This window comes from Diabrotica virgifera, chromosome 5 (genome assembly GCF_917563875.1).
Source record: "Diabrotica virgifera virgifera chromosome 5, PGI_DIABVI_V3a".
Taxonomy (NCBI): Eukaryota; Metazoa; Arthropoda; class Insecta; order Coleoptera; family Chrysomelidae; genus Diabrotica; species Diabrotica virgifera.
In genome coordinates, this window is record NC_065447.1 from 150041032 (window position 1) to 150053107 (window position 12076).

At 30.8% G+C, this 12076-nt stretch overlaps 1 protein-coding gene across 1 annotated transcript in view; it reads right to left on the bottom strand.

The window, feature by feature from the left end:
• The window catches only part of LOC126885494 (NFX1-type zinc finger-containing protein 1-like), a gene marked incomplete at its 3' end in the record, with an annotated part of 372388 nt that overhangs the window by 174359 nt on the left and 185953 nt on the right, over window positions 1-12076 (bottom strand).

Consider the following 12076-nt stretch of genomic DNA (forward strand, 5'->3'; position numbering starts at 1 on the left):
CAAAGTTTAGTCAAAATGACTCAAAATTAGTAAAATCGTATATCGATCGACGCAAAGTTACACGAAGCGTTCAAATATCGACTTCCAGTTCTACTTTCGATTACTTTGGGTGAAAACCTAGGACTTACGAAGTCCAATTACTTCTATTTTAAAGATTTTGCATTTTATTTTTTACCATTTTCTCTTTTCTTACAAAATCCGCCAGCTGGCCAAAAAAGTGATAGAATGAGAACCCCCAGGAAGAAGACGGAGAGGAAGATCAGATATAAGATAGAAAACATATATTTAAGGAAAGCGATCATGGCAACCAGGAGGATATAAAGTGTGGATGGTTAAAAAGGCGAACTCACAATGGGAAAATGCCAATGAAGAAAATCTGCAACAAATACTAATATTTAATTGTCCCAGAGAACGACAGTTCTCGCCAGTGGCGCACTCTCCTACCCTTCCACTCCATACCTCCCTACATGAGGTACTATATACGCGTAATTTTTGGATTGTATCAACTTGACTGAATTGAAAAAGGGTTTTTCAATTTCCATTTTAGTTTAGTAAAAGACTCGCCAACCCATGTCAACCATCCATGTTGGTCCAAGGGTGTGGGTTTTACAGCCATCCCCAATTGGAGTCTAATTGTTCTCGTCCCCAAAACTACCACAAAAAATCAAAAATTTTAGTCCAACCTTTGCGGTTTCTGATATTTAGTACATTCACTCACGGTAAAATATTGCAAAGCTTCCGAATTTTAAATAACCGCTTGTATTGACATAATTTGGCATACACATAGCCAATACGCTCTGAGCTCCGCTGGTGTCGCTCCTAGCGGATTACTAATTCAACTTTCACCGGTAATTTTTAAGAGGAAACAGTAGCGATCAACAGGTAGCGAAAACGCGTTCCAAGTTTGCGGCTGTAATTTTGAATATTTTTTCGAGATATTTGGCACACGTATTTGTAATATAATAAAGAATGGCGGTACAGAGCCCAATTTGAAAAATATATTAATATGTGGAAATTACTCTGTAATTAAATACAATATTAAAAAAACGAGCCTGTACCGCCATTAAGAAGAACAAAAAAATACACTTTCTTCAAATAAACTTTTTTATCCGATGCTTATATTTTGTGTCATTTTGGAACTACTAAAATTTTTTATTTCATTAGTAGTTCCAAAATGACACAAAATCTAGGCATCGGATAAAAAAGTTTATTTGAAGAAAGTGTATTTTTTTGTTCTTCTTAATGGCGGTACAGGCTCGTTTTTTTAATATTGTATTAAATTACAGAGTAATTTCCACATATTAATATATTTTTCAAATTGGGCTCTGTACCGCCATTCTTTATTATATTACGAATACGTGTGCCAAATATCTCGAAAAAGTATTCAAAATTACAGCCGCAATCTTGGAACGCGTTTTGGCTACCTGTTGATCGCTACTGTATCACCTTAAATTTATTATTTAATTGTTATCGCTTAATATTTACAACGCTAAAAAGTAATTAAATTGTAATAGATTTTTTTAAGATTTTCCTAATCATTTTGACGTTCTATTGATGAAATATTAATTTCTTACTTCGGATACTTTCACAATTATCGTGTAGATGGCGCTAAGATTAATAGATTAATTTATAACTACTTATTACGGAACATTAAAAAAAACGTAAATTCAGTATTTAAAACGTAAGTACATTTAAGGTAAAAATATATATTGTCCTTTTCATGAGCATTTTTCAGTGCGTAACAAATGATAGGAAAAAGGTAAGTCCGTGATAATACACATTTATGACATTTATTCTAACATGAAATTTTAGTTAATTCTGACAGTTGTCACATTTTATTTTCAATTTGGAATAAAAACAAATGAAATGTATTTCTTGCATTTATAAAATGGTATTTTCTTTGATTTGTATAGTCTTATAAATTATACCGATTATATTTGTAATATTATTATTTAATTAAAAAAAAATATTTTTTTATTATGGCGCCATCTATCGACAACTAGAATAACTAGAATAAATGTTGTAAATGTCTGTAATAACGGACGTGCCTTTTTTTCTGTCACATACAATTTAATGCGTTAGAAAGGAATCAAAAAACTGTGACGCACTGAAAGATGATCATGAGAAAAAGACTACCACAGCTTTGACCAACTAATATTTTTTATAATTAATGTTTTTAATTTTAATTTTAAATTAATCACTTTGACATTTATGTCAAAGGGTACATTTGCCATTTATGTCAAAGATAGGCAAAATGCCCTCACTCCCAGAATTCAATATATTTATTTTTTTTACGTTCTATGCAATTAAAAAATGAGATAACGCGGATTTTTAGATCGCCACCCCCCTTACCCCTCCCTCCACAGCCAAAAAGGTAGATTTTTAGATTTAATTTTTTTTAGTTGGGTTGCAATTGATTTAAAAATTTCAAAAAATTGACACATGTATCTGAGACTTTTACAAAACATGTCCATTTTTTATGGACCCGTAGGTCGAGTGTACATAACCTCAAAATTTTTTTTAACTTTCTTAAGGCTTTTAACTATTTCTTGGAGGGGGCTGCAGGTCCAATTTTTTTGCATTTTGTAAATTTTATCAAAAGCTATCTCTCTGATTTTTTTCAGATTTTTCCGGTACCTGCGCCATCTTGAAAAATCCGGAAAACTGTTTTTTAGGGGGTTTTTGGGGATTTTCTCCATTTTATAGACTGCAACATAGATCAACTCAAGGTTTTGTTAATAGATTATGTAGAATTTGAAATAACTGAGTATTTTACGACTATCAAAAATTGGGCAAAATGCCCCAAGCCCCCCAAAAACAATATTTTTTTAAGTTATATAAGGGTTTTTGTTGGCTTAATGATATTTTTTGAGATCGATACAGCCTAAAAATTTTGAATTTTTTTCATTTTTTTACTTTGTGTTTAAAAAATAAGACTCATCGCATTTTTAGCCCACCAACCCCTCCCCCTGCCCCCACAAAAACGTCATTTCTTTTATTTTTTTATTTAGTTAAAGTTTTGTAAGGGTTTTGCGGGTCTAATCATATTTTTTGAGGTCGATACAGCCTGAATATTTTTTTTATTTTTTTACGTTCTATGTGATTAAAAAATTATGACTCACCGCAATTTTAGCCCACTTCCCTATTACCCCTCCCCACAGCCAAAAACGTAAATTTTTCGATTTTATTTTTTTAAGTTGGCTTGCAATTAAATCGAAAATGTTCTAAAGCTATTTCTTTGTTGCATTTTTGTAATTAACTATTCTAAATGGAAAATAAGCCACAATTTAACTAAAAAATGATTTTATTTTCCATCTGTAATGCGTTAGAGAGAATTCGATAATCTGTGACGCACTTAAAAAAGGGTTCGGGGCGATCTATATAAATAAGTCAGATTAAATTAAATTATTAGATATTTTTAAGATAAGATTTTTTACCAAGCTACATTTTTGTTTAATTTATTAATATTTTGTATTTTTACAACCTGGTGGACGTCGAAACCTTAATAAAATTATTTTTTAGTTAAATTGTGGCTTATTTCCCATTTAGAATAGTTAATAATTATTAAATTATAAATTACAAAAAGTACATTTTAATATATCATACTTCTTGTAGTTTTGTGAATCAAAACATTTTGTCCTTTGTTCATTAGTTTGTATTTAGTAGGTAGCCTAATATTACCTTACATTATACATATTCTAATTATTCAAACATCTGCTTGTACCATCTACATAACCTATATGTATCTCTGCCTATAATGACACTTTGCTTCACGTTTACTGCCACATACCTAAAACACCATAAAATGAATGAGGAAAGTATTACCAAAGAATATATAGCTCCGTATAGGTATATTCATAGAGTATTCGGAGAGTTATATTCGTTGGTATTACACTTAACAGTTCTAAAGTCTTCATCGCTGTCTTCGTCTATTACAGGTATAACATCTGTATTGTCAAACAGTTTTGCAAGATATTCTGCTGGCATGATGATTTTTGTAGAATATCTTCCATGCCATAAATATTATACTATGGCAGCTACATGCGAACAACAGAACAGCCTATGGTTATGTTGCCGATTGCGCAACTCGCATCTACAAGATAATATATACAAGACATAGATATCTATCGTTTAATGTTTTGCAAACCATCTGCATTTGGCTCATAATGCAAATAGTCCACGACGTATGCTTGTCCCCGTTAGGTAAATTATTCCGATTCGTTTTTTTGCACAAACTTACTCAAAAACGGGTCCTTTAAACAAATTCACCTGTACTGCGGTCGGAAAATTGTTTAAACAATTTTTTAAACGAATTCAAAAAATCAATTTTTTCACTTCGGACAAATCTGTTTTAGATTATCTGGATCAACCTGAACAAAAAAGGTCTCTTGTGATCTTGCTCTAAAATTGACTGTTGTCGAGTTACACGCGATTTAAAATTTGAAAAAGGCGAAAATGGCCATTTTCAAGGCTTAATAACTCAATTAAAAATTATTATTAGGAAAGTCAGAAAGTGACCAAATGAAAGTTTAAAGCCCCCCCTACAAGAGCCTGAAGAAATTTTTGTCATTATTTTATTACTAACTATTAATTTTAATAATTAAAAATGAGCGCTAAGCACGTATTGAGGCGGTCATCCGCGAGAGAGATGTACAATTCATTGGACGTTCTAAAAAATATCGATAAAACAAGTATCGATCGAAGTCAAAAATACGTTTTAAAAAAATAAAAAAAGGAATTTTGAGGTTATGTGTACACTTGACCTACGGGTCTATAAAAAATAGATATGTTTTTTAGAAGCCTCATAAAATGTTTAAATTAATTGCAACTTAACTAAATAAAAAAAATAGAAGAATTGTCGTTTTTGTGGGGGCAAGGGGAGGGGGTGGTGGGCTAAAAATGCGATGAGTCTTATTTTTTAATCACATATAAAGTAAAAAAATGAAAAAAATTCAAAATTTTTAGGCTGTATCGACCTCAAAAAATATCATTAAGCCAACAAAAACCCTTATATAACTTAAAAAAAACATGGTTTTTGGGGGGCTTGGGGTGTTTTGCCCAATTTTTGATAGTCCTAAAATACTCAGTTATTTCAAATTCTACATAATCTATTAACAAAACCTTGAGTTGATCTATGTTGCAGTCTGTAAAATGGAGAAAATCCCCCAAATCCCCCTAAAAAAAAACAGTTTTCCGGATTTTTCAAGATGGCGCAGGTAACGGAAAAATCTGAAAAAAATCAGGGAGATAGCTTTTGATAAAATACACAAAATGCAAAAAAAATTGGACTTGCAGCCCCCTCCATGAAAAAGTTATAAGCTTTAAAAAAGTTAAAAAAAATTTTGAGGTTATGTACACTCGACCTAGGGGTCCATAAAAAATGGACATGTTTTGTAAAAGTCTCAGGTACATGTGTGAATTTTTTGAAATTTTTAAATCAATTGCAACCCAACTAAAAAAAATTAAAGCTAAAAATCTACCTTTTTGGCTGTGGGGGGAGGGGTAAGGGGGGTGGCGACCTAAAACTCCGCGTTATCTCATTTTTTAATTGCATAGAACTTAAAAAAAATAAATATATTGAATTCTGGAAGTGAGGGCATTTTGCCTATCTTAACGGGGGGTACCCTTTCCGGTAAACGTTTACATACTTGTCACTACTGGCGCTCGCGAATTTATAAATATCCCTCTACGTACGAGCTCACAGCGTATATGTCAAATGAAAAAAGTGATTTAGTGCCGATATGCACTTTTGCCTGAATATGTTCATTTTTCAACAACCCCCCCTCCCCGTATTTAGACAGTTTTTCGCAATTAACTGAAAAAGTATTTTATCGAAAAAAAAAACTTTCTTAGCAAAAATATCGCTTATAAAAAAGTGCAAAAATTGGTGTATGTATAAGCATTGATTATAGACACGGTATAAGTTTGCAGAATTAGTAGAAGTAGAGTTGTCAGTACCTATATATAGAATGAAAAGTACGTTCTTAATCGTCAAATTCCAAATGAAATATACCAACGTTAAATAACCAAAAAATGAAGCACTTTTCGCGGAAAAGTCATCATAATTTTTTTTAAGTATTTAAAAAAGCTTTATTTTTGTTAAAAAAAGCTTTTAGCATCAAAATAAACAAGCTAAAAAAAGGTTAGTATGTTTTTATGGTAAAAAAAATCGTGAAAATCATCCCCTAATAAGCATTCCAAATAAAATAAATTGTTACCGCTTTACAATTTACTTTACCTGTCTATTGTTTATATGATCTGTAAGTTTCATTGGTTCAAAGTGCTTATTAAAATAATTGTTTTAAAGTAAAAAAGTTTAGCTTTTGAAAAAAATGCATTTTTTTTCACAATAACCTAAAATTATTAATGATATCTACTAAAAATTTCAAAGAGTAAAAATGTAGGTTTTGCCGTTCTGAATATTTTGGATTATTTTTTTGTCAAAAATTGATTAAGATATGGCTGTTCAAAATTTGCATACACTCGTGATTAGCGACTCGTTCGAACCCTTTCAACTGCAACCCTTTCAAAAATGAGCACTTTCTACCAATGAAACTGACAGATCGTATAAACAAAACATGGAAGAGCAACTTGTGAAGCGGTAACGATTAATTTCATTTGGGATGCTAACTAGTGGGTGATTTTCACGATTTTCTTTTACCAAAAGAAGAACTGTTTTTTTCGAGGGTAAACTGCTTACTTTTGATGCTATAAGTTTTTTTAAAAACAAACATTAAGCTTTTAAGCACTTCAAAAAAGTTACGATGAATTTACTTCGACAAGTGCTTTATTTTTTGGTTATTTCACATTAAAATATTCAATTTGGAATTTGAATAATAAGAATCTACTTTTGCTTACCTACAGACCTGCTTACCTGCTTCTGCTAGGTCTACAGACTTCATAGATACATTTATTTTTTTTTTCACTTTTTATATGTTATATTTTTGCTACGAATACTTTTTGAAGTTATACTTCTTTAGGCGCGATTGGGAGTGAATTTAAATATGCGCGAATTCATCAAAATTGTTGGTGCCAGGCGCAGATACCTTATACATTTGCTCTGATCGGGTATGCCAATGACATGTCAAAACTTATAAAATATGGGTGCTCTGATTAAAAAATTAGTCCATTAAAATGTTACATTTTTTAGGCCGTACCTTGCGTTTGTTAGAGGAGCCAATTTTATTTTTCTATTGTGTAGAAGGGATCAGTAGAAGCATAAGTTCAAGTTTTTGGGCTCGTCACCCTTGTCCCCTGGCTGCCATCTTGGAAAATGGGTACAAAGGGGTTTCGCGCTATATCTCATAAACTACCAACCCTACGGAAAATCTAATAAATCATAAATTGTAGCACATTAAATTTTCTACAATTTTGTTTCTATTACTTTTTATCTTCAAGTGACCAACAAAAAAGATATAATCAAAAATAATTAAAAAATTTTTAACAAGTTTTCTTTTAGAGGTTATAACTTTTTTTCAGTTCATTTTACAATAAAATATCATTATAACAATTTTGTAGAGGGTTTTTCAGCGAACAATTTCCACTATAAAGTTGTTTAATTATATTTATCTAGGTTTTACAGCGCTCCAAACTTGACCAGATTCTCGAATGCTCATAGGGATACAATAAAAACAAAACGTTAGGCTTACTTTTCTATCTATATATTTTTTATTCATACAATTTATTATTATTTTAACATTCCTCTGCTATTATTAATCTATTTTGACCATTCTTCCCACTGTAAAACTTAGAAACCTAAGTATATATAGAAAAGGCACAAGAAGTTGTTTGAGGACAAATTCGCCGGTCCAGAAGAAGAATGACGCAACCGCAAAATGCAAAATTCTTCAGAAGAGCCCCAAAAAACGATTTTTAAATATTTAAAATAGGGATTAAATGGAGAGTAATCGTCCAGGAGCATCGGTATGGCGTTTGTTTTTTGACAACGATGGCTTTTATTTTCATCGATATTGGTTAGAATTTTATTATCTTAATTTAATCGCACCATTTTCAACCCTATCTACAGTTGAGTCATTATGCATCTGAAACAAGGTCTAACATAGCGCGTATTTCAGTAACGACGCAACTATCCTATAGTGGCTCAGCACATTTTCACAGTTCGGTCGCTTTTGTACTCGTATCATCTGTACATATAGTCTGGGCTGATTATCGGAGAATAGGCCATTTTTGGGAAAAGTTATTTACCAGCAATTTTATTGCTAGAATCGAATTATAAGATCCTATATATTAATAATATAGGTATGCAAAGTCCTCAGATAGTGTGCTACTTTTTTTATAAACAAAATGGCGCCCGAAAATCGTGTTTTTTTCAATTATTGCTCTAGAACTCCGAAGATTTTAACTTTACAACAAAAACACTCAAATAAAAATTCACCGTGATTAAATTCTGCATAGAGACGTGTTTTTCCCGATCTGCTCCGACGAAAATTTTCCTCGGAAAATGCGGGTTTTCCCAACAAAATCTTTAATTTTCAAATAAAGTTTTAGATAAGTAATTATTTACCAATAATTAAATAATTTGGTGACTTAAAAGCCTTCTTGGTTTAGATTATAGTTCCAGAAGCTGGTGAAAATTAAACGAATATTTTAGCAACAATTCAATTGTTAATTAATAATTTACGGTCGCAATAATAACCAAAATAATTATGATACAATGATCAAACGTTGAAATCTTATAAAGATGAGATGCCTATTTAACATTTTGTTGACAAAATATAAATTTTTTATTTTTTTGCATAACCTTTAAATGTTTAAAAAAAATAGTTATAAACAAATTAACGTTTCTCAGAAAGTTTTTATTATATTATAATTTTAAAAAATAGCTAAAATGCGCATTTCAAATATCTTGAAAATGAATGCTTTAAAACTTTTTTGCAACCATTTGCAAAAAAGTTATGAAACAGCAAAGTAAACATACGATTACTACGGTGTTAATAATTTTTTTAAATTCTTTAAAAAATAGCTAAAATGCGCATTTCAAATATCTTGAAAATGAATGCTTTAAAACTTTTTTGCAACCATTTGCAAAAAAGTTATGAAACAGCAAAGTAAACATACGATTACTACGGTGTTAATAATTTTTTTAAATTCTTTCAAAGCGTAGAAGTGAGTTTAAAGTACAAGCTAATTATTTATAAAACAATATCGATTATCAGCTTAATGGTTATATTTTAATTAAAGATTATAAATATATTTTTTTGTAATTTACACGCGCGAAAGTAGAATAATACAGTACCGTAGCTACCCGCCCACATACACAACTCGCGCGAGTTTAAGCGTGTCAGTCGCTTCGAGTGAACATTTTATCTCCGGCTCTGTATCAAGCCTACTTTCGCGCTAAAAATTACAAAAAAAAGTATTTTTAATCTTTGATTAAAATATAACCATTGCACTAATTTTTGACATTCTTTGTGAGTAATTAGATTGTACCATAGACTAACTTTTAAGCTTTGAAACAATTAAAACAAATTATAAACAATGGAGATATCGTATATTTATTTTGCTGTTTCCTAACTTTTTTGCAAATGGTTGGAAAATTTTTTAAAGCATTCATTTTCAAGACCTATGAAATACGCATTTTAAGTATTTTTTAAAATTAGAATATAATAAACAATTTCTAAGAAATGTTAATTTGTTTATAACAATTTTTTTTAAACATTTAAATGATTATGCAAAAAAATGAAAAATTTATATTTTGTCGACAAAATATTAAATAGGCATCACACCTTTATAATCTTTCTAAGTTTGATCAATGTCTCATGATTATTTTGGTTGTTATTGCGACTGTAAATTGTTAATTAACAATTGAATTGTTGCTAAAATATTCGTTTCATTTTAACTGGCTTCTGAATTTATAATCTATACCAAGAAAGCTTTTATTTCACCAAGCTATATAATTATTGATAAATAATTACTGGCCCAAAAAATTTATTTGAAAATTCGAGATTTTGTTGGGAAAACCCACGTTTTCCGAGGAAAATTTTCATCGGAGCAAATCGGGAAAAACATGCCTCTATGTAGAATTAAATTGGGGTGAATTTTTATTTGAGTATTTTTGGTGTAAAGTTAAAATCTTCGGTGTTATAGAGCAATAATTGAAAAAAATACGATTTGTCGGCGCCATTTTGTTTATAAAAAAAGTAGCACACTATCTGTGGACTTTGCATACCTATATTAATAATATATAGGATCTTATAATTCGATTAAAGCAATAAAATTGCTGGTAAATAACCTTTCTTTGTACTTTACTAATTAGACCAACTATTATAACTATTTTTTTTTTCAAAATTTAAAGATTATGCAAAAAAAAGAAAAATTATATTTTGTCGATAAAATATTAAACAAGCATCTCATCTTTATAATCTTTATAAATTTGATCAATGTATCATGATTATTTTGGTTATTATTGCGATCGTAAATTGTTAATTAACAATTGAATTGTTGCTAAAATATTCGTTTAATTTTCACCAGCTTCTGGAATTACAATCTATACCAAGAAATCTTTGATGTCACTAAGTTATTTAATTATTGATTAATAATTACTTACCTAAAACTTTATTTGAAAATTATAGTTTTTGTTAGGAAAACCCGCATTTTCCGAGGAAAATTTTCGTCGGAGCAAATCGTGAAAAACATATCTCTATGCAGAATTTAATTGCGGTGAATTTTTATTTGGGTCTTTTTGTTGTAAAGTTAAAATCTTCGGAGTTATAGAGCAATAATTGAAAAAAAATACGATTTGTCGGCGCCATTTTGTTTATAAGAAAAAGTAGCACACTATCTGCGGACTTTGCATACCTATATTATTAATATATAGGATCTTATAATTCGATTCCAGCAATAAAATTGCTGGTAAATAACTTTTCCATGAATTTTGCTAATTAGCTCAGAGTAATAGTATTTTAGAGGATAATTACGCAAGAAACAGGAATTGACAAAATTTGCAGGTACGTCATTCTTCCTCTGTACTGGACTGAATATCTGCCTGCTATTACTTTTATTATTATAATTTATCCTAGGTGGAAAAGCAGTCGGTTCCCCTCTACTTAACTTAGTCTTACAGTTGTTATGCTACCTATTTGGCCATGTGCAGTCGTATTAAAAATTATGAAAAGTATTTTGAGTTTTATAGATAATACTATTGAGAATCTTGTGGGTAAGTAAAATTTATATTTTGTGATTAGATAAGCATTTTGTGTTTTTTATAAGCGTGAATGGTGGATATTTTCATGGGTGGTGGTTATTTTAGTTGTAGGAAACCTCTGGGGAAAATTATTTGTCAGTGGGAAAGTCAAACCATCTTTACTTACTGTTGTCGGCGAACGTTTTTCTTTTCTTTATATAGAGGAAATAAAGACGATTCTCTGGAAACACTGAGATACAAACGATTCGCTAAAACAGTGACCAAAAATGCATTTTATCTCTTCTCACTTTCTCCAACACAAGACGCAGCCCGATTCCACAGACTCCGAGTGTATCACCAGATTTAGTCATGGCTCCGTAAACATTGTGATCCAGAAGATTGGGAGGCTGGAAAAAATATGGAAAATTTTGGATACCAATCCAAACTTAAAAGCCTCCAGTACCCTCGAGCTTATTAAATTCATCTTTTGCAGATGCGGTGGAAACTGGAAGTGCATGTGGTTGCCAAAAAGCAGCCCTCAAATGTTCAGCAGTGTGCCTCCATTGTGGTGGTGAAAGTTGCAGCAACATCGTTCAAATATCAACATTAGTTATTGAATCAAATGAATTGGAAGATGAATTACCGACAAAACTCTAACTCTCATTATACCTACCACGAAAATTCACCTCGGATACTGATTCAGATCTTGACTCGCAGCCTGGACCATCGAAACAAATGAAAAAATAATAACTATGATGGATATTTTTCAAGATATAATAATAAATAATATTATTTTCCGCAAATCGCCAGGAAATTTTGACATTCCTGTCAAAATTTCTTGAAGAAAAAGTCAGGACTTCCTTACTGTAAGGAAATGTCATTTCCTTACTGTAAGGAAATGATATTTCCGTACAGTTGTTAGTGTTCTACATA